Here is a 14820-nt window from a genome sequence, read left to right on the forward strand (position 1 = left end):
CTGTGCTTATTGTTGTGCAACTCTGTATAAGTGTTTTTGCTTCTTTAGTATAAGATTTCTATGTAAATGTATATTTCTATGAAAATTTTTCTTTTTAGTGTGTAAACAACTGTAAAGGTCAGAAAACAGATGAACAAAGACCAAACAGTGGCATCTATAGACACCTCATGTTACAGCCATGCTAGCACAAACCCAACATCCTTAACTTTTTCATTCAACAGATAACCAGGGGAGAGCGCGAACGCAGTCCCCCACTATCAGAAATTATGCAGTCGAGATTCCCACATTTGGGGAATTCGCAGGAGTCAGCACAACCGGAGTGCAATGGCTGAGCCTCACCCTGGGTGAACCACCTTCTTGATCATGGTATCTCCCCTGCCAGGTAAGTATGAGTTGTCCACCTCCAACACACTGTATCTTTCACACACCAACCATGTACACTCATGGTGTCGACAATCTACAAAACACCCCAACAAATTACAGTCAACTATCGAAATAATAATTTCTATTATGATTCATTGAACCATAAATAATGGCAGATATGTCTTACACTTTAAATTGGAAAAACAAAGCTGGGACTTTTCCCATCATGCAATGCTACATTCCAGGAATAAACCTAACTTAAAAACACTTATTATAACCATGATCATTCTAAAATACAAGTAGCAACCCAATAGCAAACTGAAATCACTGGAAATAGAAACATACTAGAGGCTAAAGTTGCCCTATTTTCTTTAAAGGACAGAAAAAAAGACAAAGATGAAGCAGAGACGTCTCCCCCTCCCGTCCACACAATCACTTCCTGTCCTCAAAACAGCTACTAACAGCTACACTGCCACCTGCTGTCCTGAAGCATGAACGACAGTACATGGATTCATGTTTCACAATACTTAATGATTACAGCAGCTCTTGCTCGCCATTACCATGACATGCGACTTTGTTTACAATTTTCACCTGCACAAAATAAAACAAAACCAAAAAGCCACACACTTCAGTCAAATATATAAACATATAAATACAAATGCTGTTGTTTTCATCTCACAACAGTCTTCCAACGATTAGACACGACTGTAATCAGTTGCACACGAATGTAATCAATACAAAACACAGTTGTAAAAACCCCTATTTTAGCATGTGCATTTCTCACACGCTTTACAAGGTCAGGGATTTAACAAATTTCAACAAAAATGAGAGTTTTCATGTGTAAAATGAGCTACCAGTACCAGGATATTTCATGGTGAGGAGTTAGCAAATGGTGCGTCGTCACCATCATGTGACTGTTGCTTTCTCGTACTCAGAGAGCTTGCACTTATTAGTGATTTTCTACAAGAACAGGCCTTCAAACATACTCCAGCAGACAGCCCGAAGCAAGCGAACACATGGACATTTGGAACTGTGTCAGAAGTACAGCCGCTCAAGTGGAGAGTGAGTGTGTCATCATTCGGTCCTGTGACTCTGAGGAGAGACGCGCAGTCGGTAACAGACAGATGGCGTCAGCGGCAGAAAATGACAGCATTGTGAGGAAAAGGCTCTGATCGGCGAAGTCCCACAAAAAACAATGCACAAAAGATATTATTTTTCCCCTTACATGACGGACCGTAACTTCAGCTTGCTGGCGAGCCAGTAACAGTGGCAGCATTGGAGGAAAGATGTTTAATTAGTCCCACAACAACACATGGCGGATGTTGTTATTATTATTAATGTTCCTTACATGAGGGACAGTAACTTCAGTTTATGAACTGGCGAAGCAGGAGATATTAGTGGTCCAGTCCCTGCCTGAGAGCTGTTGTGGGCTGCCCACAGAAAAGGCACATTCATCAGGAACAAATAAAAACTGTCCGGTGTCATTTCTTGCCCACAACAATAGATAAGCGTCCCTGTTAGCGACTTTAATCAGCAGAAAAAAACGTGAGTCATGACTGACAACTTTAAATGGCTTTGACAATGATGATAAATAAGTTTTCAAATAACAACAACAAAAATATCGGGAGATGATGCCACAGTATACCGCACTGCGAAAGCAGTATAATGACAGGGCTCCATTATTTCATTTTCTGGGGAGAACTGAGATATTTAACTCTTAATTAAGTTGGCTCGAGTTATGGCTCTAATAATAAACACAATATGAAATACGTGGGGGATATAGCAATCAGCATGTCCGTCCCTCTATCTGTCCGTCCGACCATTTCCGCTTGTTCGTGTGATATCTCAAGAACCACTTGAACAGTTTCATTCACATTTTGCATAGGGTGACACTTTGCATTACTGATTTGTTGAGATCAAGGGGACATGTCATCTCATGATGAAACTTGTTTTATTCCACTTTGAATGTGCCCTCTGATATCTCAGAAGGGCATTCGTACCCCACACTGCCACGAAGTGTGATGTCAGTATTTCACCCAGTATGAAACGCCATAAAAATATACAATACTAATCAAATAAAAGAACAATTTAAATATGAAATTAAATTAGAAAATTAACAATTAGAAAAAAATCAACATTGCAAAGAAAAATGTGGAACGCTTCACGAATTTGCGTGTCATCCTTGCGCAGGGGCCATGCTAATCTTCTCTGTATCGTTCCAATTTTAGTATATGTGCTACCGAAGTAACACAATGTCCCACTATTTTGTCACCATATATAAGGGCCTGTGTCCCAAACAGGACCAACACTCATGGTTGTTGCGAAAATATGAACAGAGCGAAAAAATTGGCTCAATTTTTCAGAAGGTAAAGAATAGTTGAAATGCAACACAACACAATAATGTGCTTCTGACAAAACTGTATGACTAATTTTTTGGCTACGTTCATTGAAAAGGTTCATGGGATTTCTATGCAAAACAGCAGCTACATCGGGCAGTCAGGATTGGTTGATGTGTCCCACAGTAATCGTAAAACCTGCACCCCACACCCACTCACATTTAACGGTGGCTGTTAGGAGTGTGGAGGAAGGGTACCAAGAAACACGCAACTCTTTACAAACTAAAGTGAAACCATCCTGGCTCTCGTTTTACCAAGAAATGCAAGACAAATAAAGACAAATAAAAATCTGTAGACAAATAAATTACTGCATGAGTAGGGGTGGGCAATATGACAGAAAATTCATATCACAGTGTGAATTGAATCCCTTCCTCGGCAATGGTATATATCGCGATATAAACCTAAGTGTAAAAATCATAATGTGCTTCTGAATGGGTCCCTTAGCAAAGGTAAATTGATCAAAATAAATAAATAAAAACAACACAAAAACAAAACAGATATGTCATTTTGAAAACATTTATTGCGCAGATCTCAAAACTACAGGTACAATTGCCGGAAGGGACATCTAAGATGCGAGCCAAGATTTGATGTTTTGGTGAAAAAATTAAATAACATTTATTTACAGTTGGTTTTGAGGCTGAAATTTCATCTCTTGAACACATGTGCTTCCACACCTGGTGGATGTGATGATACAATTTGTTCATTACTGTGGTCATTGGAAGCCGGGGCTTCATAATGAGAAGGAAGTAACCTCAAAATCCATCTGTGTCTAAAGTGTGACAATGTGTGCAAATCACTGTGTGTAATGTTTGGCAAAAAGTGTGAAGCTGAGTCTGTGCTTACTGTTGTGCAACTCTGTATAAGTGCTTTGCTTCTTGAGTGTAAAGATGTTAATTGTGCAAAATTTTTCAGTATATAAACAAATGTAAAAAAAAAACTGTAAAGGACAGAAAAAACAGATGAACAAAGATGAAACAGTGGCATCTATAGACATTATATACATAAACACCTCACATGACTCGCTACAATGTAAAACAGTATCAACACTGTACAGACTCATAACTAACACAAACACCTTGACTTTTTCATTCAACAGATAATCAGGGGAGAGCGTGAATGCAGTCCCCCACTACAGGAAATTATGCAGTTAAGATTCTCACATTTAGGGAATTCGCAGGGGTCAAGAAAATGAGAAAAGTAACATAAATTTAAAAAAATTAACGTTGCAAAGAAAATGTGGAACGCTTCACGAATTTGCGTGTCATCCTTGCGCAGGGGCCATGCTAATCTTCTCTGTATCGTTCCAATTTTAGTATATGTGCTACCGAAGTAACACAACAACCCAATATTTTGTCACTGTATATAAGGGCCTGTGTCCCAAACAGGACCAACACTCATGGTTGTTGTCAAAATTACAACACAGAGTGAAAAAAAGTCTCAATTGTTCACAAGTAAAGAATAGTAAAGAACACAACACAATAATGTGCTTCTAATTTTTTTTAATGACTAATTTTTGGCTACATTCATCGAAAGGGTTCATGGGATTTCTATGCAAAACAGCAGCTATGTCAGGCAGTTAGGATTGGTTGACGTGTCCCACAGTAATCGTAAAACCTGCACCCCACACCCACTCACATTCTAATGGCGGCTGTTGAGGAGAGTGGGGGAAGGGTATCAAGAACACACACTCCTTGCAAACAAGTGAATCCATCCCGGTTCTTGTTTTATCAAGAAATGCAAGACAAATAAAAATCTGTAGACAAAAGTTATTGCATGAAGTACATACACTTACAGCAACTCTGAAGAAAACTAAAGCAACAACAACAACAACAATGCTGTAAATAGCACCTACCTGAGGGCTGTATTTTCAATTAAACATGTGCTTCCACACCTGGTGGATGTGATGATACAATTTGTTCATTACTGTGGTCATTTGAAACCGGGGCTTCGTGATGAGAAGGAAGTAACCTCACCATCCATCTGTGTCTAAAGTGTGACAATGCGTGTAGAGTTTTGCAAATGACAGTGTGCAATATTTGACAAAAAGTGTGAAGCTGAGTCTGTGCTTATTGTTGTGCAACTCTGTGTAAGTGCTTTGCTTCTTGAGAGTAAAAATGTCAGTTGTGGAAAATTTTTCCTTTTGTGTAAACAACTGTAAAAAAAACAAAACTGCAAAGGACAGAAAAAAAAACAATGAACAAAGACAAAACAGTGACATCTATAGACATTATACAGCCCCTGGCAAAAATTATGCAACCACCGGCCTCGGAGGATGTTTATTCAGTTGTTTAATTTTGTAGAAAAAAAGCAGATCACAGACATGACACAAAACTAAAGTCATTTCAAATGGCAACTTTCTGGCTTTAAGAAACACTATAAGAAATCAAGAAAAAAAACTGTGGCAGTCACTAACGGTTACTTTTTTAGACCAAGCAGAGGGGAAAAAAATGGAATCACTCAATTCTGAGGAAAAAATTATGGAATCATGAAAAACAAAAACGCTCCAACACATCACTAGTATTTTGTTGCACCACCTCTGGCTTTTATAACAGCTTGCAGTCTGAGGCATGGACTTTACAAACAGTACTCTTCATCAATCTGGCTCCAACTTTCTCTGATTGCTGTTGCCAGGTCAGCTTTGCAGGTTGGAGCCTTGTCATGGACCATTTTCTTCAACTTCCACCAAAGATTTTTAATTGGATTAAGATCCGGACTATTTGCAGGCCATGACATTGACCCTATGTCTTTTTGCAAGGAATGTTTTCACAGTTTTTGCTCTATGGCAAGATGCATTATCATCTTGAAAAATGATTTCATCATCCCCAAACATCCTTTCAATTGATGGGATAAGAAAAGTGTCCAAAATATCAATGTAAACTTGTGCATTTATTGATGATGTATTGACAGCCATCTCCCCAGTGCCTTTACCTGACATGCAGCCCCATATCATTAATGACTGTGGAAATGTACATGTTCTCTTCAGGCAGTCATCTTTATAAATCTCACTGGAACGGCACCAAACAAATGTTCCAGCATCATCACCTTGCCCAATGCAGAGTCGAGATTCATCACTGAATATGACTTTCATCCAGTCATCCACAGTCCACGATTGCTTTTCCTTAGCCCAGTGTAACCTTGCTTTTTTTCTGTTTAGGTGTTAATAATGCCTTTCATTTAGCTTTTCTGTATGTAAATCCCATTTCCTTTAGGCGGTTTCTTACAGTTCGGTCACAGACGTTGACTCCAGTTTCCTCCCATTCGTTCCTCATTTGTTTTGTGTGCATTTTCGATTTTTGAGACATATGCTTTAAGTTTTCTGTCTTGACGCTTTGATGTCTTCCTTGGTCTACCAGTATGTTTGCCTTTAACAACCTTCTCATGTTTTTGTATTTGGTCCAGAGTTTAGACACAGCTGACTGTGAACAACCAACATCTTTTGCAACATTGCGTGATGATTTACCCTCTTTTAAGAGTTTGATAATCCTCTCCATTGTTTCAATTGACATCTCTCATGTTGGAGCCATGATTCATGTCAGTCCACTTGGTGCAACAGCTCTCCAAGGTGTGATCACTCCTTTGTAGATGCAGACTAACGAGCAGATCTGATTTAATGCAGGTGTTAGTTGTGGGGATGAAAATTTACAGGGTGATTCCATAAATTATTCCTTAGAATTGAGTGAGTCCATATTTTTTTTCCCTCTGCTTGGCCTAAAAAAGTAACCGTTACTGACTGCCACAATTTTTTTCTTGATTTCTTATAGTGTTTCTTAAAGCCAGAAAGTTGCCATTTGAAATGACTTTAGTTTTGTGTCATGTCTGTGATCTGCTTTTTTCCTACAAAATTAAACAACTGAATTAACATCCTCTGAAGCCTGTGATTCCAAAATTTTTGCCAGGGGTTGTACATAAACACCTCATGACTCATAACAAAGTAAACCAGTGTCACCGCCATACAGACCCCTAACCAGCAAAAACACAAAACTTGACTTTTTCATTCAACAGATAATCAGGGGAGAGCGCGAACGCAGTCCCCCACTACCAGAAATTATGCAGTCGAGATTCCCACATTTGGGGAATTCGCAGGGGTCAGCACAACCGGAGTGCAATGGCTAAGCCTCACCCTGGGTGAACCACCTTCTTGATCATGGTATCTCCCCTGCCAGGTAAGTATGAGTGTCCACCTCCAACACACTGTTGTCTTTCACACACCAACCATGTACACTCATGGTGCCAACAATCTACAAAACACCCCAACAAACTACAACCAACTGTGGAAATAATAATGTCTATTATTATTCATCTGATCAAGGACAATGACAGATAAGCCCAAAAAATTACTTTGGAAAAAGACTGTTCACTTTCCCATCATGCAATGCTGCTTTTGCAGAGACAATGTAAACCTAAAACACTCACTGTAACTACGTTACACCTAAAATATTAACCAAAATTCAACAGCAAACTGAAATGAAGGGAATTAAAAACTTGCTAGAGGAAAATGTTATGTTCTTGTTTAAAGGTCAGAAAAAGAAAAATACAGATAAACAAAGACCAAGCAGAGACGTCTCCCCCTCCCATCACATAGAGCCACTTCCTGTCCCCAAAGCAGCTACTAACATTTATACTGCCACCCGCTGTTCAGAAGTATAAACTACAGCGCTGTTATTCCACTGTCTGGGGAGAACCCTGATATTTATCTTTTAGAAAGATTGGTTTGAGTTGTGCCTCTAATAACAGATTAGCAAAAAGAAAAATCTTGAATTATTTTATTATCCCCCTGGGATAAAATACAGAGGGGATATAGCAATCAGCATTTCCGTCCCTCCATCCGGTTTCGCTTGTTAGCGCAATGTCTCATGAACAAATTGTCCAGTGTCATTCACATTTAGCATAAGGGTGACACTTTGTATTACTGACTTGTGGGGAAGCGGGATTATGTCATCTCGAGATCACTCTTGTTTTATTCCACTTTGAATGTGTCCATTGATGTCTGAAAGGCCCGTCGTGCCCCACACTGGCATGAACAGTGTTGTCACTATTTCACCCAGTATGGAACCACATGAAAATATATAATATTAATCAAATAAGAAAAATTTAAATATGAAAATAAATTTGAAAAGTAACATAAATAAGAAAAAAATTTAACGTTGCAAAGAAAATGTGGAACGCTTCACGAATTTGCGTGTCATCCTTGCGCAGGGGCCATGCTAATCTTCTCTGTATTGTTCCAATTTTAGTACATGTGCTACCGAAGTAACACAACCACCCAATTTTGTCACTGTATATAAGGGCCTGTGTCCCCAACAGGGCCAACACTCATGGTTGTTGTCAAAATTACAACACAGAGTGAAAAAATGTCTCAATTGTTCAGAAGTAAAGAATAGGTGAAATGCAACAGAACACAATAATGTGCTTCTGACTAAATTTTTTATGACTAATTTTTGGCTACATTCATCGAAGGGTTCATGCGATTTCTATGCAAAACAGCAGCTACGTCAGGATTGGTTGACGTGTTCCACAGTAATCGTAAAACCTGCACCTCACACCCACTCACATTCTAACGGCGGCTGTTGAGGAGTGTGGGGGAAGGGTATCAAGAAACACACACTCTTTGCAAACTAAAGTGAAACCATCCTGGTTCTTGTTTTATCAAGAAATGCAAGACAAATACAGATCTGTATACAAATAAAAATTACTGCATGAAGTACATACACTTACAGCAACTCTGAAGAAAAACTAAAGCAACAACAACAAGAACGATACTGTAAATAGCACCTACCTGGGTGCTGTATTTTCAATTAAACACGTGCTTCTACACCTGGTGGACTTGATACAATTTCTTCATTACTGTGGTCATTGGAAGCCGGGGCTTCGTAATGAGAAGGAAGTAACCTCACAATCCATCTGTGTCTAAAGTGTGACAATGCGTGTAGAGTTTTGCAAATCACTGTGTGTAATGTTTGGCAAAAGTGTGAAGCTGAGTCTGTGCTTATTGTTGTGCAACTCTGTATAAGTGTTTTGCTTCTTTAGTATAAAGATTTCTATTAAATGTATATTTCTATGAAATTTTTCTTTTTAGTGTGTAAACAACTGTAAAGGTCAGAAAACAGATGAACAAAGACCAAACAGTGGCATCTATAGACACCTCATGTTACAGCCATGCTAGCACAAACCCAACATCCTTAACTTTTTCATTCAACAGATAACCAGGGAGAGCGCGAACGCAGTCCCCCACTATCAGAAATTATGCAGTCGAGATTCCCACATTTGGGAATTCGCAGGGTCAGCACAACCGGAGTGCAATGGCTGAGCCTCACCCTGGGTGAACCACCTTCTTGATCATGGTATCTCCCCTGCCAGGTAAGTATGAGTTGTCCACCTCCAACACACTGTAGTCTTTCACACCCAACCATGTACACTCATGGTGTCGACAATCTACAAAACACCCCAACAAATTACAGCAACTATCGAAATAATAATTTCTATTATTATTCATTGAACCATAAATAATGGCAGATATGTCTTACACTTTAAATTGGAAAAACAAAGCTGGGACTTTTCCCATCATGCATGCACATTTCCAGGAATAACCTAACTTAAAACACTTATTATAACCATGATCATTCTAAAATACAAGTAGCAACCCAATAGCAAACTGAAATCACTGGAAATAGAAACATACTAGAGGCTAAAGTTGCCCTATTTTTCTTTAAGGACAGAAAAAAAAAAAGACAAACAAATGAAGCAGAGACGTCTCCCCCTCCGAGCCAGTAACAGTGGCAGCATTTGGAGGAAAGATGTTTAATTAGTCCCACAACACACTGGCGGATGTTGTTATTATTATTAATGTTCCTTTACATGAGGGACAGTAACTTCAGTTTATGAACTGGCGAAGCAGGAGATATTAGTGGTCCAGTCCCTGCCTGAGAGCTGTTGTGGGCTGCCCACAGAAAGGCACATTCATCAGGAACAAATAAAAACTGTCCGGTGTCATTTCTTGCCCACAACAATAGATAAGCGTCCCTGTTAGCGACTTTAATCAGCAGAAAAAAACGTGAGTCATGACTGACAACTTTAAATGGCTTTGACAATGGATGATAAATAAGTTTTCAAATAACAACAACAACAAAAAATCGGGAGATGATGCCACAGTATACCGCACTGCAAAAGCAGTATAATGACAGGGCTCCATTATTTCATTTTCTGGGGAGACTGAGATATTTAACTCTTAATTAGTTGGCTCGAGTTATGGCTCTAATAATAAACAACAATATGAAATACGTGGGGGATATAGCAATCAGCATGTCCGTCCCTCTATCTGTCCGTCCGACCATTTCCGCTTGTTCGTGTGATATCTCAAGAACCACTTGAACAGTTTCATTCACATTTTGCATAAGGGTGACACTTGCATTACTGATTTGTTGAGATCAAGGGGACATGTCATCTCATGATGAAACTTGTTTTATTCCACTTTGAATGTGCCCTCTGATCTCAGAAGGGCATTCGTACCCCACACTGCCACGAAGTGTGATGTCAGTATTTCACCCAGTATAAAACGCCATAAAAATATACAATACTAATCAAATAAAAGAACAATTTAAATATGAAATTAAATTAGAAATTAACAATTAGAAAAAATCAACATTGCAAAGAAAAATGTGGAACGCTTCACGAATTTGCGTGTCATCCTTGCGCAGGGGCCATGCTAATCTTCTCTGTATCGTTCCAATTTTAGTATATGTGCTACCGAAGTAACACAACGTCCCACTATTTTTGTCACCATATATAAGGGCCTGTGTCCCAAACAGGACCAACACTCATGGTTGTTGCGAAAATGAACAGAGCGAAAAAATTGGCTCAATTTTTCAGAAGTAAAGAATAGTTGAAATGCAACACAACACAATAATGTGCTTCTGACAAAACTTTATGACTAATTTTTTGGCTACGTTCATTGAAAAGGTTCATGGGATTTCTATGCAAAACAGCAGCTACATCGGGCAGTCAGGATTGGTTGATGTGTCCCACAGTAATCGTAAAACCTGCACCCCACACCCACTCACATTTTAACGGTGGCTGTTGAGGAGTGTGGAGGAAGGGTACCAAGAAACACGCACTCTTTACAAACTAAAGTGAAACCATCCTGGCTCTCGTTTTACCAAGAAATGCAAGACAAATAAAAGACAAATAAAAATCTGTAGACAAATAATTACTGCATGAAGTAGGGGTGGGCAATATGACAGAAATTCATATCACAGTGTGAATTGAATCCCTTCTCGGCAATGGTATATATCGCGATATAAACCTAAGTGTAAAAATCTAATGTGCTTCTGAATGGGTCCCTTAGCAAAGGTAAATTGATCAAAATAATAATAAAAACAACACAAAAACAAAAACAGATATGTCATTTTGAAAACATTTATTGCGCAGATCTCAAAACTACAGGTACAATTTGCCGGAAGGGACATCTAAGATGCGAGCCAAGATTTTGTTTTGGTGAAAAAATTAAATAACATTTATTTACAGTTGGTTTTGAGGCTGAAATTTCATCTCTTGAACACATGTGCTTCCACACCTGGTGGATGTGATGATACAATTTGTTCATTACTGTGGTCATGGAAGCCGGGGCTTCATAATGAGAAGGAAGTAACCTCAAAATCCATCTGTGTCTAAAGTGTGACATGTGTGCAAATCACTGTGTGTAATGTTTGGGACAAAGTGTGAAGCTGAGTCTGTGCTTACTGTGTGCAACTCTGTATAAGTGCTTTGCTTCTTGAGTGTAAAGATGTTAATTGTGCAAAATTTTTCAGTATATAAACAAATGTAAAAAAAAAACTGTAAAGGACAGAAAAAACAGATGAACAAAGATGAAACAGTGGCATCTATAGACATTATATACATAAACACCTCACATGACTCGCTACAATGTAAAACAGTATCAACACTGTACAGACTCATAACTAACACAAACACCTTGACTTTTTCATTCAACAGATAATCAGGGAGAGCGTGAATGCAGTCCCCCACTACAGGAAATTATGCAGTTAAGATTCTCACATTTAGGGAATTCGCAGGGGTCAAGAAAATGAGAAAAGTAACATAAATTTAAAAAAATTAACGTTGCAAAGAAAATGTGGAACGCTTCACGAATTTGCGTGTCATCCTTGCGCAGGGGCCATGCTAATCTTCTCTGTATCGTTCCAATTTTAGTATATGTGCTACCGAAGTAACACAACAACCCAATATTTGTCACTGTATATAAGGGCCTGTGTCCCAAACAGGACCAACACTCATGGTTGTTGTCAAATTACAACACAGAGTGAAAAAAGTCTCAATTGTTCACAAGTAAAGAATAGCAAAGAACACACAATAATGTGCTTCTGACTATTTTTTTTAATGACTAATTTTTGGCTACATTCATCGAAAGGGTTCATGGGATTTCTATGCAAAACAGCAGCTATGTCAGGCAGTTAGGATTGGTTGACGTGTCCCACAGTAATCGTAAAACCTGCACCCCACACCCACTCACATTCTAATGGCGGCTGTTGAGGAGAGTGGGGGAAGGGTATCAAGAAACACACACTCCTTGCAAACAAGTGAATCCATCCCGGTTCTTGTTTTCAAGAAATGCAAGACAAATAAAAATCTGTAGACAAAAGTTATTGCATGAAGTACATACACTTACAGCAACTCTGAAGAAAACTAAAGCAACAACACAACAACAATGCTGTAAATAGCACCTACCTGAGGGCTGTATTTTCAATTAAACATGTGCTTCCACACCTGGTGGATGTGATGATACATTTGTTCATTACTGTGGTCATTTGAAACCGGGGCTTCGTGATGAGAAGATAACCTCACCATCCATCTGTGTCTAAAGTGTGACAATGCGTGTAGAGTTTTGCAAATGACAGTGTGCAATATTTGACAAAAAGTGTGAAGCTGAGTCTGTGCTTATTGTTGTGCAACTCTGTGTAAGTGCTTTGCTTCTTGAGAGTAAAATGTCAGTTGTGGAAAATTTTTCCTTTTAGTGTGTAAACAACTGTAAAAAAAACAAAACTGCAAAGGACAGAAAAAAAAACAATGAACAAAGACAAAACAGTGACATCTATAGACATTATACAGCCCCTGGCAAAAATTATGCAACCACCGGCCTCGGAGGATGTTTATTCAGTTGTTTAATTTTGTAGAAAAAAAGCAGATCACAGACATGACACAAAACTAAAGTCATTTCAAATGGCAACTTTCTGGCTTTAAGAAACACTATAAGAAATAAGAAAAAAAAACTGTGGCAGTCACTAACGGTTACTTTTTTAGACCAAGCAGAGGGGAAAAAAATATGGAATCACTCAATTCTGAGGAAAAAATTATGGAATCATGAAAAACAAAAGAACGCTCCAACACATCACTAGTATTTTGTTGCACCACCTCTGGCTTTTATAACAGCTTGCAGTCTATGAGGCATGGACTTTACAAACAGTACTCTTCATCAATCTGGCTCCAACTTTCTCTGATTGCTGTTGCCAGGTCAGCTTTGCAGGTTGGAGCCTTGTCATGGACCATTTTCTTCAACTTCCACCAAAGATTTTTAATTGGATTAAGATCCGGACTATTTGCAGGCCATGACATTGACCCTATGTGTCTTTTTGCAAGGAATGTTTTCACAGTTTTTGCTCTATGGCAAGATGCATTATCATCTTGAAAAAGATTTCATCATCCCCAAACATCCTTCAATTGATGGGATAAGAAAAGTGTCCAAAATATCAATGTAAACTTGTGCATTTATTGATGATGTATTGACAGCCATCTCCCCAGTGCCTTTACCTGACATGCAGCCCCATATCATTAATGACTGTGGAAATTTACATGTTCTCTTCAGGCAGTCATCTTTATAAATCTCACTGGAACGCACCAAACAAATGTTCCAGCATCATCACCTTGCCCAATGCAGAGTCGAGATTCATCACTGAATATGACTTTCATCCAGTCATCCACAGTCCACGATTGCTTTTCCTTAGCCCAGTGTAACCTTGCTTTTTTTCTGTTTAGGTGTTAATAATGCCTTTCATTTAGCTTTTCTGTATGTAAATCCCATTTCCTTTAGGCGGTTTCTACAGTTCGGTCCACAGACGTTGACTCCAGTTTCCTCCCATTCGTTCCTCATTTGTTTTTGTCATTTTCGATTTTTGAGACATATTGCTTTAAGTTTTCTGTCTTGACGCTTTGATGTCTTCCTTGGTCTACCAGTATGTTTGCCTTTAACAACCTTCTCATGTTTTTTGTATTTGGTCCAGAGTTTAGACACAGCTGACTGTGAACAACCAACTCTTTGCAACATTGCGTGATGATTTACCCCTTTTAAGAGTTTGATAATCCTCTCCATTGTTTCAATTGACATCTCTGTTGGAGCCATGATTCATGTCAGTCCACTTGGTGCAACAGCTCTCCAAGGTGTGATCACTCCTTTGTAGATGCAGACTAACGAGCAGATCTGATTTAATGCAGGTGTTAGTTGTGGGGATGAAATTTACAGGGTGATTCCATAAATTATTCCTTAGAATTGAGTGAGTCCATATTTTTTTTCCCTCTGCTTGGCCTAAAAAAGTAACCGTTACTGACTGCCACAATTTTTTTTCTTGATTTCTTATAGTGTTTCTTAAAGCCAGAAAGTTGCCATTTGAAATGACTTTAGTTTTGTCATGTCTGTGATCTGCTTTTTTCCTACAAAATTAAACAACTGAATTAACATCCTCTGAAGCCTGTGATTCCAAATTTTTGCCAGGGTTGTATACATAAACACCTCATGACTCATAAGTAAACCAGTGTCACCGCCATACAGACCCCTAACCAGCAAAACACAAAACTTGACTTTTTCATTCACAGATAATCAGGGGAGAGCGCGAACGCAGTCCCCCACTACCAGAAATTATGCAGTCGAGATTCCCACATTTGGGGAATTCGCAGGGTCAGCACAACGGAGTGCAATGGCTAAGCCTCACCCTGGGTGAACCACCTTCTTGATCATGGTATCTCCCCTGCCAGTAAGTATGAGTTTCCACCTCCAACA

General features: G+C 38.9%; 9 non-coding genes across 9 annotated transcripts; all 9 read right to left on the minus strand.

Moving 5' to 3' along the window:
- Positions 1-226: 226 nt before the first annotated feature.
- Positions 227-390, minus strand: LOC117505588. The gene has a single exon (XR_004559170.1). It is a non-coding gene; the product is annotated as a U1 spliceosomal RNA (small nuclear RNA).
- Positions 391-2508: 2118 nt separating this feature from the next.
- LOC117505527 lies at positions 2509-2614 on the minus strand. Its single transcript, XR_004559111.1, has one exon. It is a non-coding gene; the product is annotated as a U6 spliceosomal RNA (small nuclear RNA).
- A 1375-nt stretch (positions 2615-3989) lies between these two features.
- LOC117505540 lies at positions 3990-4095 on the minus strand. Its single transcript, XR_004559123.1, has one exon. It is a non-coding gene; the product is annotated as a U6 spliceosomal RNA (small nuclear RNA).
- A 2671-nt stretch (positions 4096-6766) lies between these two features.
- LOC117505580 lies at positions 6767-6930 on the minus strand. The gene has a single exon (XR_004559162.1). It is a non-coding gene; the product is annotated as a U1 spliceosomal RNA (small nuclear RNA).
- Positions 6931-7910: 980 nt separating this feature from the next.
- On the minus strand, positions 7911-8016 carry LOC117505550. Its single transcript, XR_004559133.1, has one exon. It is a non-coding gene; the product is annotated as a U6 spliceosomal RNA (small nuclear RNA).
- A 946-nt stretch (positions 8017-8962) lies between these two features.
- LOC117505511 lies at positions 8963-9124 on the minus strand. The gene has a single exon (XR_004559096.1). It is a non-coding gene; the product is annotated as a U1 spliceosomal RNA (small nuclear RNA).
- Positions 9125-10408: 1284 nt separating this feature from the next.
- On the minus strand, positions 10409-10514 carry LOC117505528. The gene has a single exon (XR_004559112.1). It is a non-coding gene; the product is annotated as a U6 spliceosomal RNA (small nuclear RNA).
- Positions 10515-11880: 1366 nt separating this feature from the next.
- Positions 11881-11986, minus strand: LOC117505541. Its single transcript, XR_004559124.1, has one exon. It is a non-coding gene; the product is annotated as a U6 spliceosomal RNA (small nuclear RNA).
- Positions 11987-14641: 2655 nt separating this feature from the next.
- Positions 14642-14802, minus strand: LOC117505513. Its single transcript, XR_004559098.1, has one exon. It is a non-coding gene; the product is annotated as a U1 spliceosomal RNA (small nuclear RNA).
- Between the last annotated feature and the right edge of the window lie 18 nt (positions 14803-14820).

The sequence above is a fragment of the Thalassophryne amazonica genome, chromosome 23 (genome assembly GCF_902500255.1).
Source record: "Thalassophryne amazonica chromosome 23, fThaAma1.1, whole genome shotgun sequence".
Lineage (NCBI taxonomy): Eukaryota > Metazoa > Chordata > Actinopteri > Batrachoidiformes > Batrachoididae > Thalassophryne > Thalassophryne amazonica.